The following is a 22556-nucleotide window of genomic DNA, read 5'->3' on the forward strand; positions in this document are numbered from 1 at the left end:
TCTTTTAATCATCATATCATTATCAAAAAACAGTTGAGACTGTGGTCCTTGAAAGTGATTAAAAGCAGCAGATACAAAAAAAAGAGGATGTCAAGATGTTGATAAGCAGGTCATCTACCAACTGGAAGGTTGGCAGTTCAATTCCTGGCTCAGATAGCCTGCATGTTGAAATATCCTTGGACTAGATACTAAACCACAAGTTGTCCGTGATGTATCCATCAGAGTTGGTGTGTGAATGTTCGGCAAAGAGCTTAGGCATGGAAAAAAGTAACTGTATGAATGTTTGTGTGAAAGGGTGAAAGAGGCTTGTGATAAGAAAGCACTTTTGGTGCTCAAACTGAGTAGAAAAGTGATATATAAGTAGAGTCCATTCAAGTCCACAGGATTAAGACTAAAGGTCTGTTACACAAGATTAAAAAGTAATCTGTGAAATGATTTCAGTCTAGACTAAAATGTTGGACTCCACAACACAGCACTGTTTGTGTAGCTAAAAAAAAGAATTTGATTTTGCTTCTCTTCTGGGACTGTTAATTCCTTTATATACAATATCGCGGTTTTAAATTTGTGTCGGTGAGCAATGGCTTTGGATGAGTGGCAGCTGCTCAACAGTGTCCTGCTTACAGTCTAAACACACAGAACACACGTTCAAACAAGAGCAGCTTTGTTGGATGACATGCTGAAAGTGCGGGGCTCTGCACTACTGACTCGTATTTGTAACCTTGGGGTGGCAGCAGCAGCAGCAAGTGGCAGGACTACTAGTGTTTATAATGGCATTGCGTCATTGCTCTGCCCATCAGCTCTCCTTTGTTGCTACAGAATGCTAACTATGTTTGATTTGTAGGTGTGATTTCAGAGCACCACCCTGATTTCCCTATTATTTTCAGTTGGATTGAGCTCTTTGGAGTCATGCCCTTAAACACACAGACACACAAGCGCACATATCGCTCAGTATGTACAAACACATGCTGGAACTCCCTTTACTCAAAGACAAGAAAGTGTGACCCCCACCTGGAGTTGCTGCAAACAGAGGGGTCAAACTATTAATGAGAGGAGGGCATCTGTTGACTTATCAAACACTGCTGGTGTGTTGTCTCTGTGTGTAGCTGCCGAGTTTTACTCTTTTCACACTAACCACTATTCAAGGTGTCATGTTGCCAGACAAGAGGAAATAAAACTTACTTCGCAGATGCTAATTGCACATGTTAACAGTCTTTTCTCTCTCGACAGGCTCTTTGGAAAAGATTCAGAGTGAACATTTGGTCAGAAATGAGGATAAAATGTGTAACATATGAACGTGCAGAGGATACACCTGCAAGCAATTCACGGTGGAAATCTGTTGAGAGGAATGGAAGAATGTATTTGATGGTTCTCAAAATATATAGATGGCTCCGTCAGGAAAAGGGTGATGTCATGAACATAAATTGCTCAGATAGCATATTTTGAACAGACCTCTTGAAAGCCTTGGGGCTTGACTGTGATTGATCGGTGTCAATTGCTGTACTTATGTCGACATCTTCCCCGTCTTTCATCTTTTCCCATGTTTTAATTCTCAGTAATAATCATTTTAATATCTTATTAAACCTCATTTTAATATTATTTTCTGATCCTGGTGAATTGTGGCACAGTTAGAAAATTGCACCGTCACTAGGATTTAATTTACATTAGGAATCCTGAAACTCAGTTCTTCATGTGTGTGAGATTATTTGCTGATTGTTTGCTTATTAGCAGAAGCTGGTCAGGGCTAATAGTCTGACAACTAAAACACTGCCTAAAATGTTTACTTTCCAAATAAGAAATACCCTTATTCGTGCTTTGTACTCTATAAACTGCCCCAAATTACCTTCAATTAAAGCATGATTAGGGCTTAGAACTAGACATTGTGATGAGAATGGGACCAATACTGCTAAAAAAGTTCCACTTTCTGGAAAGAGAATCACGTGTCCTGCAGCTATCAATACAGGCATGAATTGAGAGACTCATATACAAAAGTTCTCATTCGCCATGGTGAAAAACAGACAGCATGTCTAAACAAACTCACAGGAGATGAGAGGAATCATTGCGACTCGGCTGAAAGTACGTAACTGTAATAAGTACAGAACTGCTGAAAAGTCGAGGTTAAGATAGGTCATCGCTTTTTCACTTTCAACACCGAGTTGTTAGGATTCCTCAGTGGAGTGATGAAGAGAGGAATAAGGGATGGAGACGGCAGCTCTAAGGAAGGAATGAAGATAGACAAAAAAAAGAATGCATATCATGTTAAAGCAAAGCAGGGCTGGACCTCCGCTGATAGCGAGTGTGACCCTTCCTGGAGGTCACTAGACCTCGGGGCTTTAAAAATAGCTCCACAGGGAGTCACAAACCCCACTGGCAGGGTGGGGACAGATGTTCATAAATATGGTGGAAAGACATTAAGGCCACCATACTTGAGTGATGCCACAGATGACAAAATAATAATTACATGTATATTCTGTTAGATCAAAAAGAATATGATTACTCAGTTTACAGCTTTCATCTTTTCAGAATTAAAGGTATAAATCAGTAAAAGTCTGGTGACATTTTGTTAGTTTTGCCCTTCTAAAACAGGCTGGAACGCATAAAAATCAGCTCTTCATAAAGCAATTAGTGGAGCCGACAGGATGACATCCAGTCCTGTTATACGAGCATGACATGACTCATCATCACCTCTTCTCACCCTGCACTGCTATATTTTCCTCCTTTGTTCAAGTTAACGTATTTAAGTTTACACTCAAAGCTAATTTGATCCAAAGTCTTGAACCCTTATCCCTTAGCTCTCAGGCTGCTTTCTCTTGATAAATAATTGGGATCAAGATTTTCGCATCATTAATTCTTCTTAGTCGATGGGTCAAAGGCCTGACAGTCCCTTGGCATTTTCTGTGAGCTGTTCAGAATGTGAACGTTTGCCTTTCCTATTTATCGGTGTGTGTGTGTGTGTGCATATACATGCATGCTTATGTGCATTTCAATGTACAAAAAAAAAAAATGTGTGCGTGAGATGAACAGAGAGGCAGGCCAGCCCCAGTGTGCTTCACATGCACGTGAGAGTTATCATGCAGACAAGCGATAACTCCCACACAGACCCAATTAGCATGACAACTAATTACTGTTTCCTTGGTCCCCTCCCTCAGCTAAGCTAACTCATTAAATTAAATCAACACTCTGGTCTGAAAACAATGCTTTGAGGGAGTAATAATGATCACCTGCCACTTGCTATTTATGTGTTCTAGGTATTACTTTTCATAGGGCGGTCAACCATAACACTGGAGCCTTTTGAAAGCTGAGAAAATGTTAGCTTCAAATATCAACACAGGAATTACCTCTGGGCTAGAGTGAGGCAGAAAGCAGAAAGAAAGAGGATGACAGCTGAGAGTGTGTGAAATAAGCACACCGAGTGATATGCATGGGCAACAGGGAGAATACTGAGAACAACAACAAACAGATATAGAAAAAAAAAAAGGAGATGGTCTGCCTGGGGTATGAGGCGCATGTGATAACCAGCTGTGCATAGCATTGAGCACACTGGGAAAAAAAAAAAAAACTTCTCAGAAGACTCATACAGTGTCTGGTATGTCAGTAAAAACAGTCTGGATAGTGCTGTCAAAAAAATGCCAACTCTGTACACACAGATCCTACTGGATAATATTATGTGCTTTAATGAGATGCAGGAATTCAGGGAAAAGGAGAAAGTTTGTGTCACTGAGATGTGGAAAGAAGAAAAAGTCTGGAATGAAGCAGGAAGTTCTCAGTGTTACAACATGACCTTCTAACACTGTTGATAAAAAAGGAAAAAAAGACAAAGCATTTTCTTTGGAATCGCTCTTGGTGCTCATTTTGCCCCCTCCTCATGTTTCATTTAAGGGAATTAAGTTGTAAGACTCCCGCCACTTAAGCATGCATACCACTGAAAATGTCTACACGATAAATAATATCACCGATGGCCACATGCATATGCGAGTAGCATTCGCAAGTCTTCATCCATGCTTTCAGTAATGCACTTGCAATTGCAGGCCCCTTTATTGTGCTTTGTGTAATATAAAAACAAAGCATATTTCCGCTAAGCCCCGGATTCCCACATTCTCCATGCAGTGCAAGCCTCTGTGGCCATGTGGTAGCTGATTAAGTTACGCCATTGTGCGTGTGTGACTGAGATTCCAGCGCGTTTTAATCAGGCCCGACTGAAAGGACAGATGTTGTTTTTGATGTGAGCGAATTCCAAAAGGTACGAGCAGCACAGAGCAGCCGGTGTTTAGCGTGCGTGAGCTTAGTGATCATTTGGATGTATGTATGTGGGAAAGACTAAAGGCCATGGAAGAAGAGTGTGCTGCATCTGTGTCAAAATGGTGTCCGCAGGAGTGCTGGGAAAAAAGTAAGCTAGCTTGTTTGAGTCCACGGGTGCAGGTGGAGGCGACGGGCTGGTCTCGCTAGAGATGGAGGTCATGAAGCTCGGCCGGCAGCTGCGTCGGTGTCAGGGTGGCACTGCCAGGGTGACTGCTAATGTCCAGTGAGTCATCTCACTCTGTGTACTGGGGGTCTGCACTAGATGCACTGCGACAGGCTAGTTTTAGAGAATGGGAGAAATCCAGAACTGAACACAAAGTCCCACAAAATAAATTATACTTGTGCTGACGTATCACTATGCAAATATATACATGTACACAAATGATTAAAATTAAATAACTTTAGAATAAACATTTTCAGCAAATATTTTCATCAGTGCAGTTTTATAATAAATTATACTAGACTGATACGAGTACAGCCACAGGGTGTCATTCACTGTCTACATGGATGCTTGTTAACTGTTATCTGGTGGGCAACTACTTTAACGTCTATAATGTGTATAATGAATTGAGGCAAAATAAAAAGGACGTTTCATTAAATATAAATACTTTAACATGATTTTTTGAAATTGAATTCCTCACATTTGTTAGATTTATTAAAACTTAAAAAAACAACTTTCACCCTCTTCATATTCTTCCACGTGCCTTTATGCGAGAGTGAATATGGGACATAGTGGGTCCCCCTGCTGTTGCCTTATATATTTACAAGCCACAGTGCGCATGCCCTCCTCGCCCTCTCCTCCATGCAAGACACTGGACTGTTAAATGCTCTTGCACATATTTTTATGTCAAATCAGCCAGGCTGCCATATGTTAGCCTCAAAGCTAGATACAGTAAAAATAGGCTTGGCCCCCAATGTTATTAATGACCATGTGTGCTGTGAACACGCTGCATAATTATCCCCTGCAGTTTTATCCAAAAATCAGTTTTATAGTACTGGCTTCAGGTTTATGGGACTCAAATACACACTGAGGAGCAGAGACATGCATGCACACTGAAGCTTACGCAACCAGAGAGGGGAAACGATAACATAGCTTTTCCTTTACTATACAAATCCAAATGCTAACAAGACAGTAGCCAGTGGGGCTCAATAAAGATTTCATGGGTCTGTCTCTGCTGTGTTTCTCTGCCCAAGTACTCTCACCTGTTGTTGCATCTGATGTTAGTGAGAATTTAAACACCACAGGAAGAACAAATATTGGTCCAACATTCAATTACTGAGCACTGCCTGCAGTGAAATAGATACTTCTTTAAAATCTGGGCTGTAAAAACTAGGTGTGTATTATTTAGAGAGCCCATTTCATGGACCTTTTTCACAGCAACCACTCTGACATGAATTAGGGGAGATGGGAGTTACAAATGAAGGTTCAGGTCCATTTAGATGTGAGCCTTCATTAATGTGACTGGTAATTCTTGCATTTAGTGAGTATTTCATGGCAAAGCAGCTGATGTGAAAAAGGCCTGTTAGTGGAAACTAGAAGACAGAACATTCAGGTCCTGCAGGAGCACAGAGAGACGGCGCTTTTATGTGTATGGCGCGGATAAGAGTTCCTGTTCTAGAGATGCCACATTATCCCTGGCGCGCGCGCGCGCGCACACACACACACACACACACACACACACACACACACACACACACACACACACACACACACACAGCGCACTAACTGTCAAAATAAGAAGCAGCACGCAATCTGCAAATCAAATCTAAAATACCTCAAGCCCAGATTTATCATCTTTTCAGTTAGCTATGCATCACAAGCATTTACAGCTTCCTTCACTATCCCTCTAGATTTATATCACTTTGCAAGCAGCAAACAGAGATGGCTGACATTTGGTTATGTAGATGTTATAATAACTTGTTAGTCAGCCAGCTCCAGGCTGCTGTGGTACACCCTTCTGTAATTACTGTCAGCATTCACGCAGCCATCATATATCTCACACGCACACAACCCGCAGCACATGATCTGTCACACATATTTGGCCATTTGCACATTAAAGGAAAATAAACAGCCATGTTGAAATACATGCTGACTCGCACTGGTGGATGGATATCAAAACCTCAGCGCAGAGTGCTTTTCAACACAAACATGTGCCCTAATGCTCTCTGCTGTTAAAGTCTTACTGGTAAAGATATTGGTATGCACTCGACCAGTACCACAGTTGAATATTTTCCCAAAACTAATATTTAATTTCAGGAGTCAAAAATGGAAAAAATAAAATAATTTTTTTTGTTCCCTCGCTTGTGTGACAAAACCTCTATTTAAACAGAGATAATGGGATTTAAAACCTCTGCTGCTTTGCTCACAATCTGATTAATTTTCTTATGTTTTCAATTTTCAAACTGAATAATTCAACTATAAACACTTTATTACCACATTTATTTCTCAGTATTAAATCACAAATTCTCTGGTGAGGCCTCTAATCAATAAACTACATAGAAATACATTTTTAGATTTTTCTTGCTAATAAGATAGACATGAAATCTGAGAAAAGGAGAACAAAACTACTGTTTAATAATAGATTAAATTACAGATGGGCACAAATTAAAAACCTTAAGCTTCAAAGCCCACAGTCCATTGGCTCTGTTAAGTTAAGCAGGGCTTTGCTGGTATGGTTTGGATCCATTTGTCCCCTTAAACGAAAGGATTGAAGGAAAGCTTCTCTACCAAGATGACAATGTCCACATTCATAGAGCTTAACTAGTAAGTGAATAGTTTTGTCAAATGAAAGTGATGTGAATCAGATGCTGTGGCTTTTTGCAGTTCCCCTGGTCTCCATGGATACTGAACACCTTCTGGAGATTTGGACGGTGCTCTCTGCTACCATAATCAAAACACCCAATGAGGGGATATGTTTTGAAAGAATGGAGTTAATCCCTCCAGTAAGAGTTTCCGAAATTTGGAGAGTCGGTTCCACGACCACTGAAGCCGTTGTCGCATTGTGGCTCAACACCTCAAAGTGACTTGGTAGATGTTTTTCCATTAATTTCGATGTTTCGTTAAGTGACCATAAACTAATAATCTACTAGTGTGAAAAGTTATAAACCGTGGCCTCTTTTCTTCAGAGTAAATGTGTAATTCTGTACACCTCACTTTGCTTTCCACATTTAACTGTGGTCTGACAGCATGTACAGTATGTGGATTGGTTAGAGCACATTACATAAGACATCCCCACTGACACCAGCGGCTAGTTCGGTTAGCAGTCTATACTTCACCACAGCGCTTTCACATTTCCTTTCCAACATTTTCTGAGTCCTACTTGTCGTTTGTCTATCCACTGTCCATTTATATTTCCTTATGCATCCTGGTGGGACATCGAGGTTTATGCTTGCACATGTATGTGTTTCAAGCAACCAGTATCTCAAATAAAGAGACTTAACGGCTGACATGAACATCAGAATTTAAAGTGGATTTTTGTGTAGATACACTTTGATGTTTAATTTAATAATCACAATTTGAGCAACATAATTCCATTTTCTTACGAAGCAGCATAGTTGATTGTCAAGCAGGATAATCACTATACCAACTGTTTAAAAAAAAAAAAAAAAAGAGAAAAAAAGACTTCTCTTTGTCTAAGAGTAACATGTAGCAGTTTCAATCCGTCTCTGTCTGTCTGGCTGTCTACTCAAAACTCAACCACACAACACACAAACATAATGCAAACTCAGCTCAACCACTGCAGCCCTCCACTTTCACAGGAATTTCCCCCTATTTCGGCCCAGAGGATCCTGCTTACACCGACAAAATATGAACCCAGTGGCAGCATTGAGCCACAAAAAACACAAAACAAAACATGTATATTTTCCCAATGACTTAAAGGGGTTCACATGGTGATGTACAAAGCACTGGTCAAACTTGTGGATTTTGCTGTCAAGCAAGTACTTTCAATGCTCACAGACACAGTTTTCCTGTTCTCAGTAATCTGCTTCTGTTCAGTAAAGCCTTTAGTTTCAAAACTGTAAAGCGATGTGTGTGTTTTTAACCATTACCAAAGTATATGAATGGACTTCACTGGATGTAACATTAAGGATGCCTCTATACAAGTGCTGATATCATAAATAAGTTTTTGTTATAGAAACATACCGATACCTTTAGTACGTTTTTGAAATCCATTGCCAAATACTCCCAATTAAAAACGGGGTGTCTACAAAAATCTTTAGGAAAAATTGACAAATCTCAATTTCACCTCTATATTTTCACCTTGCCAACAAACATGCCAACATCCGAGCCACCTTCTCATCTTTGTGTATAGCACATAGAGATGCATGGCAGGAATTAGTTCTTTTCAAAATCCCCCTTTCCCTTCTGCCATCTATAACCATAATTATTCCATAAATCACTACAACCAATAATTGAAAAACACAACTGTCACCTTTGCTGCCTGAATGTTTTTAAACCACATTTTTGTTCTGTAGCTGCCTCATTGAAACAAAACCTCTGAGATGGTAAAGTGACTTAGGTTACCATAGTGATGGCCCGATGTTTGGCAAACCTGTGTTGATGCTCGTTTCGACCTGACGAGACCTCATTATGGGCTGGTGGGGAGTCCTGTCTGAAATCTCTGGCCCAGACGGTCACTCAGACCTAATTAAACACACCTTTCTAAATCTGACTCGATTCCTTCGTCACTCTCCGTTATCCAAGTCCCTGCAGATCTAATCAGCGTGCAACCTGCCAACTTACAAACACAAACAGCAAGAACAAAAACCCCACATCCACGGTAATAAATGACACAAACGAAACAGTCGGTGGTCATTAGCTTTGTGGCTTAAATGGTTGTCCTTCCTGTCTGGGTTAGAGGCCAGCCAATGCACCAGTAAAAGGCCTGCTCCTTTGCCCACTCTCCCTTCTGGAAGAGTGAATCTTCTCTGAAGCCAACACAACTCAGCGGGACCAGAAGCAGGATAAAGGTTAAGAACCCCATGGAGATAAAGTTCATGTCGGTTAAAGTAGAGGTTTGGCTACAGATTAATTTGCCTCGAGTAAAGACATGTTTCTAATAATAGTTGCTGCTTTTGAATAGATAGTAGGTTTCCTTACTGATAAGTAAAAGATGCTATAAAAAGAAACAGGCAATCCAAAAATGGGACAGTTATTAGTTTTTAAGTGATTTTGTTATTAATAATATTTTCATTATTTTTATTATCACCAAAAAATGTTTCCTGTAAAGGTGCCATGATCAAAACTTGGCCCATATTTGCGGAAAAGGGGGGGGGGGGGGGGGGGGGGGAGAAGAAAAAAGAAACCCTGGTCGATCTAGTAGGTTTCAAAATATGTAGAAGCAAGATAAAGAATGTGGCAAGGCACTGATGGTCAGAGGGATGAGATCCCCCGGGGGACATCCAAACACACATATATGCGCTCACAGGAGGCCTTAGTTGGCAAAGACATTTTGTGCCGCAGGGTTTGGTTCTGAGCCCATGCTGGCTAAAAAGAGATCCATACCCTGTGGCGCTTACCTGGCATTTAGCCGAGACCACTCTTTGATTATACAGAATTTTGTTTCTTGCACCGTGTTGTCAGTTTCTAGAACATTTAAACAAAACAAAACATACCAACCATACCATACCAAAACAAAACTTCATACCACTCTGTTTTTGATCAGTTGTATAAACCTAGAAGTAGTTCGATATAAAAATGGACACACCAAGAGGCAAATGACATGAAATATCATTACCAAATCCCAATCCAAAGGCACACACATGTGAGCACATATGCTCAAACAGTGACACCTCAGTTTTAATTATTTTCTCTCCCTTGCTTTCCTTATACACACAATTTTTCCTCTTCGTGTCAAAGCCTGGAATATATTGAAGGACAGCTGCAAGATGATCTGATCCAGATGATCTCAAAGGAAAAAAAACCCCCCAAAACATAAGCACACATGGTCTATAAAGCACAGACCTGACGTGAGCAAAAGAAAAAAAGAAAAGTAAAAATGATGGCTTAGAAACTTATGTTGTTTTTTTTCCTTTAATTTGTCATCTGGCTCATTTTGTCTTGTGACCACAGATAAATAAACTCCAACTTCATTCAGGTAATTCACATGTCACTATAATTAGAAATAAATGAGCCATGTTGAGGTATCTCTGTTCTCCAGGTACCACAGAGTAAATTGCCGACTGGCTCTTGTATACCTCACCCTGCTCTCTAGATTCAACTGTGGTCTGAAAACATGTAGTGCATGTGGATTGGTCAGAGCACATTAAGCACTCCTACTGACATCAAGAGCCTTGACCACAGCTAATTTAACTCCTTTGATTTCCTTCTTAGTTGCATGTGATTCCTACCACCGTCCTCTGACAATTATATCGCTTTATGGCATCACATTTACACATATACATCTATGTGTTGTCTGAAAAAAACAAACAAAAAAGAGCATAACTTAACATTTTAGGTAACAAAACAACCTCTTATTTTGGACTTAATTGCTGTGTGTTTCAGTCTGTAAAATATATTTCGCTTGAATGGCAGTATGTGATGCCCCAAAACCTGCATACATCCTACTGCATTAATGGTGCCTTCACAGATGGGCAAGTCACCAATGCCATGTGTGTGAATGCACCTCCATGTCAACACAGATGCTGAACAAGCTGGATGGTCCCTCTCCTGTTTACGCACTATTGTACAGATATTATTATTTCAACTAGTTTAAAATTGTAATTACACAGTTGGTTTCATAAAAGACTGGGCGATAAAACACACACACACAGAAACGTAAACCTTTTCTAACCTTAAAATGTGTGGCATCAAATTTAAAATGAGCATATACTTATTTTATTTAGCATTAAAGTTTGATATGTTGTGTTTGAAATTCAGTAAATATGGGGTAGAATGTATAGCACAGCAAACAACCTATAAATACTATAATTTATTATGATACAAAATATAAGCATAATGAAATGCAAGGTTTTTCCACTAATTACCAAATTAAGAGGCCACCAAATAATATAACAGCATACATATGTACCTGGTGACAAAACATTTACTTTAGTTACTGAGACAAACAATTTAAGCATGCATGGTACTTACACTATATGGGTGTTAAATATCTAAAGGAACAGATTTACTCACAGAAACAGGAAAAGAAGGAAAAGATCTCCAAGGATAAAATCAGAAGTGCCCAACACTGCACTTTACTTTAACTGGAGCTGGAACAAAGTCTGCTTCGATTTTCTCCAACGTTTAGCTCAGTCATAACCTCAGCTAGACGTCTGATTCAGTCTGTTTATGCACGCAAATGACTGGCATTAGAAACCCATGGACATGTGGTGGAAACATGTTTACAGCTGTGGCCTCGGTTTGGGCTATGATGTAATGGCAAAGAGAAAGGTGGGGAAAAGTTTGCCTTTGTCCGTGACTTGAAAATAGGGACGTTTTTGGTAAACCATGATGAGAGCAAACGATTTAAATAGGAACGTAAATAGAAAACATTGATTGAGAAGTGGATAGAACAAAACGGGGAGGTTAAAAGAGGATGTTTCATGGGTCCAGGGGGTAGGAAGGACCAAGGTAGGACAACACACAGCTGGAGCAACAGCTCCCCCTGGGGCAAAGCACTGATAATGCTTTAGAATTTCTAGGTCAAGTTACGTTGAGCCATACAATTAGCCATGAGAATAAACCACTGAGAACTGAATAACATCAATATATTCCATGTCCTCCTGAGAAAGCTTGGGCTCTGGCATTCAAGTGTCTATTATTTTCACATGTTCAGTTCAATTCAATTTTATTTATACAGGGCCAAATCACAACAACAGTTGCCTTAAGGCGCTTTATATTGTAAGGTAAAGAACCTACATAATAGGTTAATAATAATACAAGGAAAACAGAGAAAACTCCAACAATCTTATGACTCCCTGTGAGCACGCGCTTTGGCGATAGCAGGAAGGAAAAACTCCCTTTTAACAGGAACCTCCAGTGGAAGAACCAGGGGGGAAATCAAAGGCTCTGCCTCCCATTCTACTTTTAAATACTCTAGAAACCACAAATAAGCTCACAGTCTGAAAGTGAAGAGCTCTAATGGAGTGAAATGGCACTATAAGGTCATTAAGATAAGATTGGGCCTGATTATTCAAGACCTTGTATGTGAGGAGCAGGATTTTAAATTTGATTCTGGATTTAACAGGGAGCCCGTGAAAAGAAGCCAATAAAGGAGAAATGTACGCTTCTCTACAGCACCATGTCAGTGCATGTCACCTAAAGCACTGACATGGACTAAAAATGTAGATGCTGACTGTAGATGTGAATCTAAACTAGCATCTGCATGATGTGTTGGGCCAAGCCCTGTCCATAGAAGCCCCACCCGGAACCCACAGGACCCAAGGCATCCAGTGCCAGCGTCCTATGCCAGATCCCACAAAAGGCCCCATACCCCAAAGGGTAGGCTGTTTTGACAGCATACAGGGCAAGTACATGATATTTGTAGTTTCTGCACATCATAAGTTCAAAATAATAGCGCCTAATTTTTTTGTGGAAATTGGGTTGTACTGATTTGTACTTTCCTCTGTTCTCGCCACACTCTCAACATACTGTTTTATGCGTTTACCAGCCAGCAGCCATTACACACCCACCTTCGAATGACACATCAATCAAGGCAAATGCAAACACGATAAATAATTCACCCATTGATTCATTAGTGGCAGTTGATCCCTCGATGTTTCATAGTTCACGACTCATTCACACACCAACAGGTTCATGAGCACACGTGTGCTTGCAAATGAGCACAGGCACCGTGTACTTGGCTTAGAAAACACACACACAGTATGCGGTTCACGAATGCGGTTGGTACTCTTGTGATCATTTTTCCCCATTCATGCCTGGTAACACAGCTGTCCTAGGAAGAGGCAACCATTCGTTTATGAACTGACTGTTGCTTGAATCAAGAGCAAAGCCTGGACTGTAGTTCAGCAATCTGGACAGAAAACCACTCTAGAGGGAGGGCGCAAGCTGTGTTCACATGCTAGATGTCACCGCAGTGATGCAGCTGGTGTGTTTAAAAGCAGGAGGACGTAATGGGTTTAAATATCCGATAACAATATGTGTACGCCAACAACAGCCCACAACATAGGCATAGATGATGAGGTTACTACCACTAAAAAGGCAATGGGATGCGTGCAGGTCTCAAAATAAGGTTCATCAGTATAACTACTAGGTTTACTTACAGGAAATGCTTTCATTATTATTTAAATTACAGCACACAAAACGGATCTTTTCAAAACACTCTCACAAATGCATGGAAAATCTGCATTGCATACACTAAATAATGCTCTCTGGTATTTATTTTACACATTAGTACTACCGAAATTCACTAAAATTTAGCAAGAGTCATCAAGCATGGATTGGATAGACATGCAAAGAATGTTTGCTGCACATGTAAAAAAAAAAAAAGTTACATTTGAGTTGGAATATTTTTCTTGTTACCAACTTTAAATAAACATAAAATCACGAAAAAAAAGGTTGCCAAGTAGAAAGTCTCGTGCAATTTTTGATATTTTGCAGTGAATCACAGATAAATGGAAAGAACATTTATCAGTTTCACACATTAATCTCTCGAAGAAGAATGCGGTGATGAGCACAAGAGAAAGACTGATTTTCTCAAAGAAAACTGCTCTCTTCAATAACTCAACATTTCCAAAGCTTACTCCCAGCCTTTTTGAAGTGTTTTTATACCGTACAGTGAGAGAACTAATACGCTGTCACTGTTTAAACCACATTAGCAATATGACCAATGCCACTTACAAATTTTAAGCAGTAAAAAAAATGGAGTACTGATATATTGGCCAATATATTTCTGATAGACGAACCCATTTATACACATGCTCTGTCACAGATATACTATGAAGGCTAAAGCCTGTGATCATTGTTTACCAGTTTTCCTGCAATACATTTCACAAACTAGTTAGCATCAAGACATCCTTTGGCTCGCTCTGATACATACTCTGCTGCATGTGCTAACAGTGCTAAGAGTATTGTAAACAATAGAGTCTGAGTGAAACTATGTAATGAGACCGTTTCAAGTAATGCAGTTTAGTTGTGACCAAACAAAATATGTTCATACAGTTTATTATATGAAGACATATCTGCTAATAATATTTTCCAGCTTGTATATTAGTCTGGCTTTACAGTGTTAGGATGTATAAAGCATATAAACATGGACGTGACTCATTTTAAGCCAGTTCATCATATTTTAACTATCAGTTCAATTGCTGATTAATTGCTTCCCGAGATAAAATTCTCACTTTTGGGAAGCTGGGGGGGAGAGACTGCATGCTTCTTACTGCACTACAAGACTTTAAAACTAACTGACACAAAAGGAGTCGGTAAAAGGAAAAACGAAACATTTTAGAGAAAAAAAAATATTGTCAAAGGAATGGCTTTTCCCCACTAGGCAGTAACAGTTAATTTGCCTATTCCTCTTCTATGTACTCTCAGCATTGGCTTTGGGAGTAGGGCTTTCTTGTGTGCATGTCAGAGCTCTTTGCCATGTTGGATGCTGGTGATTTGTGATGCCTGTGAAGGATCAGAAGGAGGGGCTTCGGGGGGTCGGCAAAGCTGTAGTGTGAGAAAGTTCTGAAGGCGAACACTGGCTGCAGCTGATATGAGTCTCCCGGGACTTCCCCTCTGCTGAGGTCATTCCTCGCACTCCAACACTCGTACATCACTGCTGACATCACCACTGATCCTTGCCAAACCGTTGCCACAGGCAACACAAACAGGAAAAAGCATGTGTGTGTGTGAACGCTTGTTGTTAAATAAGACCATTAAACTCCAATGGTGTACTGAGTGACGAATGATGTGTTATACACAATCGTGCAAAAAAGCCTATCATCCATAAAAATAAAAAAAAAACCATTTAATATATTTCAATATTAGCTCTGATCCAAATGCCTGCAGCTGTTCTGCGTGTTTATTATAGGTGAAATCTGTATTAAATACACATTATGAAAATAGCTGTGCAATTCTTTTCAAGAAAAGACTGTGCTTTTCATTAAAACATGATGTTAACATGTGTTTAATGTGTCTCTGCATGTTTGCCTTTGTGTTGGTACATCTATGTGTGTGAGTGTGCGTGTATGCCTGCCGCCTTTCCTGCACCCCCTGCTGTGCCAGTCAATGCTTAGACTCTTGGGAAGTGAGGCGGCAGTGCCAGCAGTAATCAGAACTCTTTGTATCCACACACAGGGGCGAGCTATAATCAGGGAATGTTCTTTAAACAATAATAGCTGTAATCCTCTCATCTCAATATGATGTGTAACCTGCTCAAAACTTGGATTTTTGCAGGCGATTTATACCTGGCCTCCACCTTGTTTCAAAATAGATTTAATGAGCTTTCAAAGCCAGCTTTCATAATAATTGCTGAACCATAGAATTACAGCAGCCAGAGCTACAGAAGAAAAAATGACAGGGTGGAAGAATAGCGATAATCTTCAGGGATAAGCTCAGCAATGCACAGCCCTTTGAAGAATACCTACAGAGAATCAAGCGTGCAGGACCCTCTGAGTATATGCAACTACCACGTGTATGCATATTAAATTTGCCAGGACTCATTCAGACAGAAGCATGCGTGCACACACACGTGCACAAACACACACAGATATCTTGTTCCAGATGAAAGACGAAACTGGCACAAAAAAAAAAAAAAAAAAAAAAAAAAAAAAAAAAAAAGATACGACTGATTGAATTTTTGGAAAAAATACAAATGGGGGGAAAAGAATCTACCTGCAAATCTTCTGCTTCACAGACTGTAGAATAAACTATTGTGGCAAAGCTGCAAGCACACCAAAAAGCAATTAGGCTGTGAAAATGAAGAGATTTTTTAGCAGATTGCAGATTACTTGCAACGATAAAGACATTTGGTTTGCTACATAAATGCCCGGTCAGTCTACACAGAGTATTAGCATCATTCGTATACCTTCTGAAAAACAATTAAGGTGAAAAACAGAGTTTAGTTTAAATTCTATTACCTCTCTTGCACGCAGCATAATTATTATTGCTAAGCATAATATTAAACATACATACATGTGTCACTTTGAACATATTTGCCTTTATTATAAGACTGTCACAAGTACTAGTCAGGGAGCAGATTACTTTGGACATCAGCCGTGAAGCTCTGTGTGCAGCCATTGGTCTGTCATTAGACCCTGCCACAGTTGTATTCATGGGAAGAAAAACAAAGACTGCGTGAAATCCAAAAAATAAATTCAGGAATGTCTAACAAGGGATTGAGTGCCTCTCTGCAAGCAGCTGCAGCAAAGAATGCCTAAAGTCACAAAGTTCATCCATATTGTTTGTAAACTGGAAAATTTACTAAAATTATTTATAATTATTTAACTGTAGACATAAAACACTACAACACAGTACCACAACATGCAAGTAGTAATGTGTGCACTTTACACATGTGCGCACACATGTATATAGCAAACATATCCTCCTCTACTAATAAGAGATTTGCCAAAGTGAAGTTACTCTGGCAAATCTCTCATTTAAGGCCACAGAAAGTGTGATGTATTGCACATGAGCCGAGATAAGAGCAGAACCAAACTCGAGTTCTACTCTTATTTGATGGTTGCCATGTAGCCTACTTTCGCCCATCCACCCGTCTGAATATCTGAAGACCTACTGATATGCTCAACCAGATTTGGCTGGTTTGAATAAAACACAAAGAATGCAAATAACCTTTATGTTCGCTTCCAGTACTTTGGTTTCTCCTTGTATTTATCCACACTGACTTTATCATTATCCATTTAGTCCCTTTTTGTCAGTTTCTTTGACATCAGTCAGTTTTTTTGGTCTTGTTCCATAAATATGAGAAAGATCGTTGTACACGATGCACTGACACCACTGCTGAATGAATGTTATTACACAGACCAAAACAAATCAGGGCTTTTTAACGCAGCTCAACACATGTCACTTTTCTCCTGGCTGATTGTTGGTTGGCACACAGACAGTGCGATGTAGTGTCACTTGTGCCAAGTGACACTACATCATTGGCTGTAGCCCTCAGTCCGCTTAGTGACATCATGATGTAAAACATACACACTTGGTCGACATCCACTACCACAGTATAAGAACTATACGGATTACAAAGCCAAAACAGGGCCACTTTTCCAGTCCATCACTGTTATGCTGTATATGTTTTATATATCAAAACATGCTTACTATGAAAAGCAAAAACTCATACACCCTAAAATTATAGTATTCACAGTGATGTCAAGTCACAAAGAGAAGCTATTCACACTGTAAACCCATTCAGCAGTGACCTCAGTCTTACTCATGCCACCTGCACTGTAACATCATCCCTCTTGCCTATATTTCGCACAATGATGCAGGCTTGACTAAAGGCCATAAGTAATATGAAAAGTAGCGATACGGGCAGACGCAGACCAGCTGCACTGACAGAGGGAGATGGCTGAATTACACATGCACATATGGCAGAAACTGCATAGTCAAACAATTCCTGGGAGGCTGTGGAGGAAATAACTGCTCGTGTTTTATCAATGTCCCCAATCTTTACCTCCCCCAATCGTGTGTGCTGCACAGAATCCGCTAAAGCAGATGTAAGGGGGACGTTTACCCCTTTAAATCATCGTGCATTCACGCAGCCTCGCCTGTTGCCTAATATTAATAATCAGCATACACCTGTTGCCATGGCACATGGCTCTGCCCTGGTATGGATAAACAGGCGAAGGTTGACCAGCTTTGACAGAACATTGCAACAGTTGGCCTGCACGGCTTCTTCTGGCAGATATATATATTTTTTTTTTACTTCCAATTTCAATCCAGGAAACGGATTTAATTTCAAGTATAGCTTAGCAATGGGCTAATGAGCTGGAAGGCAGTAGAGTAAAGAGACCGAGAGGGAAAAGGACTTGCTTCGACAGCTAAAGCCTTGTGCAAAATTTCCTATTAAAAACTTGACACATGGTAAGGCCAAAGCCCTCCAACAAGCACCGGCACCAGTTTTTCTCTGAGCCTAAATAGTGACGCCGCATGAGTGTCACTTCAATCGGCTTAACGCTGGCTTCACAGTCCTTTAAATGTGTATTGCATGTGTTTAAATGTGTGTACATTTGCCCATGTTCATTTACTGTATTTGCACGCATGTGAACTTAAGTCCTGCGTGTGAAGGACTGTGTGTGTGTGTGTGTGTGTGTGTGTGTGTGTGTGTGTGTGTGTGTGTGTGTGTGTGTGTGTGTGTGTGTGTGTGTGTGTTTGTTTACGCACATGCAGTGTTTGCGCTTCCTCCCATACATCAGACAATCACAATAACATTGTGAAGTTTGCTCTTCCTGCATGGAGGGAACTTTGGCTCAAATACACTCCCCTTCCTCCAATTTCTAACCTTCTCTTCCCCCCCCCCAATCCATGCCTTTTTCCTCCCTCCATCCGCTCCCTTGTTCCTTGTCAGCTGGTGGGGAGATCCAGATGTGAAGGGAGACTGGGACAGGAAAAGCAAAGGGAGAGAGGGAAGGAGAGGGAGATAGAAATCCACATCCCCCGGTGACAGACTTCATTGTCCAAGACCTTTTTGGACAAGGCCTTTACAGACACATACACACAAACAATTATGCACACCAAACAATGAAGTCCCTCTAGACGACAAGGCCCGATTGAGTGTTTGTGTATTTCTCCTCCGTATGTATGTGTGTGTGTTTGTGTGTGCACATCTGATGACAAAGCAATCAATGAACAACATCTTGCTGGAGATTTGCTGTAGATATTTAGCTGAGTTATTTACTGGGGGGTCTTGGCCAGGCATGAAGCTATTGTTCTCGTTTAGTGGGGAGAGAGAAGGAAATCAATACAGACCTGAGAGAGCGAAGCAAACAGTGAGTAACAGCTGTATGCCAGCATCCCCCCCCCCTATGTTTTGCTCCCTCCATCTTTGTTAAATTCTCACATTTACACCATCAGGTAGGGCCAGGGGCTGATAATTACATTTAAATGACATATACACGTGCATCTGTACAGAATTCCTTAAGAAACTATACACAATGGCAAACACATGCACACAACACACTTCTACACACCACGGAGCCATATGAAATAAGTTAATAGAGTGAGTCAGCAAAAGAAACAAGAGCCGAGCTAAAAGGGCTCTCACTACCAGAGCATGTCTTTCACCAACTTACTCAATGAAAAAAAAACTAATGAATTATGTTCTTTACATGGCATGCCAAACTGATTGTCTTATTTAAAAATCTTCCACTGAAGATATCCCTCAGAAAAACTTGTTATGCTACTGAAAACCTTTTGACAGGCACCACAAATGAATGAGACAAGAATATTCCTCTCTAAAAAATTAAAATGTCAGTACTCACCGCGAGGCTGTCGCTGAGTATTTTCCTCCCACTCTTTCTGCCGAGCTAACACCAACTAACTCTTTAAGAACGGGAGCAACAAGTAGTGTACAGTGGAGAACAATGCATGTCTGCCAGAGCGCAGCAAAGCGTAAGCAGAGTGGAGACACACAGAGGTCCAGTCATCGGGCTGCTGCTCACATGGGACGTGGAGAGGAGGGGAAAAGAGGAAGGGTTAGCTATAGAATAGTCAAGAGTATAACTCGAGTTTGGCAGGGGGAGGGATCTCATCCTTCACTCCGCATGTCTTGCCCTTTTCCTCTCCTCTATCCAAAAATGTTTCAACATGTCTCAAATTTCTTCTCCTTCTCAAAAGTGGAGTTTTTTTCTGGCCTTCCTCTTTCTCCGTACACTCCCCTTTTCTTTCGCCATCTCTTGTCTCTTTGTTCTTACTGTCTTTTCATTGCACACACACAGACACACACTCACACACACGCGAGGGTCTCTTTGTTTTCTGTTATTCGGTTATGAACAGCCCTCCTGTAAAACTGTTTTGCTGTAAAAGTCAACAATGTCAAGCTCCACCTAGACACACAAGCAGCGCAAACATGCTAAAATAAAACACAGACACATGGGGGATCTTTACTAATGTAATATACACGTACATGTACAAAGTGAACCAGCTAACCGGTTGTCTGTTATGGTCATATATGCAATCACAGAAACAGAACAGAAAATTACAGGGCGACTTTAGATCCCTCTCTTTCTCTCTCTCTGATGTCACTCGTTTTTTTCCTGCCTTTTCACTGAAAGGCCCCAATTCACAAGTGGCCCAGATACCGCACTGTACTGGGGAAAGGAAGAAAAGTAAAAAGGGAGTCAGAGAAAAGAGTAACTTGATACAGTTAAAGCAACAATTATTTGAATGAGTCACTCAGCATTGAGGTTTGGGGTGTTTTTTCTTCTTTTTCTATGCTAATTTGTGAGAGGGAAAACGAGACCAAAGAGACAGATGGGGAGGAAGGGAAAAAAAAACAATCTTCCCATTTTGGAAAACTTTACCTCCTGAGGACTCCTTGAGGTCATGGGAGAGGAGGAAGGAGAAACTGAGGGGATGACAGATAGTAACAGTGAGGAATGGAATGGCGGGGCAGACATAGGCTTGGATAGGTACCAGAGAAATGTCCTACATCCACTCGCCAGGAGATGGCTCACCAAAGTCAGTGTTGCTGACACAACCAAATAGCATAGGGTACGCCACTCTTTCAGACGCGAGGGTGATGGTGAGCAGACAATGACATGCTGGCAAATCAGAAACAGTGCACATTATTTAAGCAACTGAAGCTCAAAACACTGTGAAGCCATATCTAGAGGTGATGTGCAGCTGCTAAAAACTTGTAACTACAAAGGAGGAAGTCTATTTGGTCAGCTTGCATTTTCATCTGCGTTTCCAAAGCTGGTAAAGATGGGCTGGAGAGCCTGAGGCGAGATGTATAGCTCAACTGTAAAGACAAGCTGTGCAGCAACTCATTGCAACTCCTGCTACATGTAGATGTTTGAAGTGTAGCAGTGCAGCTTTGTCTCAACGCAATAAATGCATCAGGATCTCCTGTGTAAACCATTTCAGCTGACCTGCATCCTGTTTAGACCTGCCATCACAACGTTTAGAGAAGCAAACAAAGTGCAAGGGGTCATGTAAATGCGCAGCGAAGGACTTGCAAAAAAAAAAAAAAAAGGAAGAAGAAGAAAAGAAGAAAAATAAATAAATCACACAAGTGAATCTCAGGGATGTGCAGAGACCAGGGAACATAAACAGGCTGTCTTTAGGAGTGTATACACATACAGATGAAGGCAGACTGAGAAAATGTGGTCAACATTCTTTGTTCAAGTGGTTAGACAGCACATTTCCTGCAGATGAAGTTAAATATTTTTTATGTTTTTTAGCCGCTAGACGAGGCAGTTCCCAATGTTGCGTATTACACCTTCAGTTCAGATCAGTCAGTTATAACAAAAGCAGCACGAAGCTCCAGCCTTTAATACAGCCCATAAAACCTTCTAATGCATGAACAAGAGGCAATGATTTGTATTCTTTTAATTTCAGCTAGCAAGCTAGATACAAACCCAATGAGCATGGCCACTGCAATTGAAAAATTAAAAAAACAAAACAAAACCCCAAAACAGTTCAAAGGGGCATGCTGTAAAATAGCCACGCATACTCGAAAGAAGCTGCACAAGCAGGTACAGGTACATCAAAGGCATTCCACTGTTGCTTAACTGGCTTTGACTGCATGAACTTGCAGGTCACTGTAGTTATGACAAACAGATATACTTTGATGACCTAAAGAGCAGTCCTTTCTAGTGTCTAGTGTTTATGAAGTATAGCTTTTGATCAGGATTTATTAAGGCTGACTGTTTAATTTATGTAGCCCAAAGCAAATAAAGCTGCTCTCTTGTCACAAGGGGTCACCACATCCATTTCTGCATTTCTGATTTGGTAGATTTTTTTTTAACAAGAATAGATTTGTCTCTCCTCCCAGGGAACTTTTGTTTGTCAGGTGAATGTGTAATCCACTACATTATGGCCTAATATATACATTTTTTCGAAATCTTGGAAAAAACCCAATATATTTTCATATTACAATTACTTGATCTGTTTATTGTTTGATTGTAAAGGTTTCATTTGCTGCTTCTTGCTGGACTCTACTCTGTCTTATACAGGGCAACACAGGAAAAAAACCCCTCATTGAAACCCTCACAATCAATTAGTAGAATGTAAATGGGCCATTCAATTACTTTAAGCACTATCCTTGTTCCTCCTGAGGCAAACAATCAAACAGCAGACACAAATTAACTCTGAACAAGAGAATTTGTCTAAAATCCGATCCCCCGCTAGCAAT

At 40.4% G+C, this 22556-nt stretch overlaps 1 protein-coding gene across 7 annotated transcripts in view; it reads right to left on the reverse strand.

Moving 5' to 3' along the window:
* Positions 1-22556, reverse strand: part of sash1a (SAM and SH3 domain containing 1a) — a gene marked incomplete at its 3' end in the record, with an annotated part of 169927 nt that overhangs the window by 50543 nt on the left and 96828 nt on the right. The window contains exon 1 of one of the 7 annotated variants that reach the window (XM_080882106.1): positions 19681-19824. The exons of the other annotated variants lie outside the window; for them this stretch is intronic. Of the gene's footprint in view, positions 1-19680; positions 19825-22556 lie in introns of those variants that run through there. 7 annotated transcript variants of the gene reach the window in all.

Source organism: Rhamphochromis sp. 'chilingali', assembly GCF_963969265.1.
Source record: "Rhamphochromis sp. 'chilingali' genome assembly, chromosome: 5".
NCBI lineage: Eukaryota > Metazoa > Chordata > Actinopteri > Cichliformes > Cichlidae > Rhamphochromis > Rhamphochromis sp. 'chilingali'.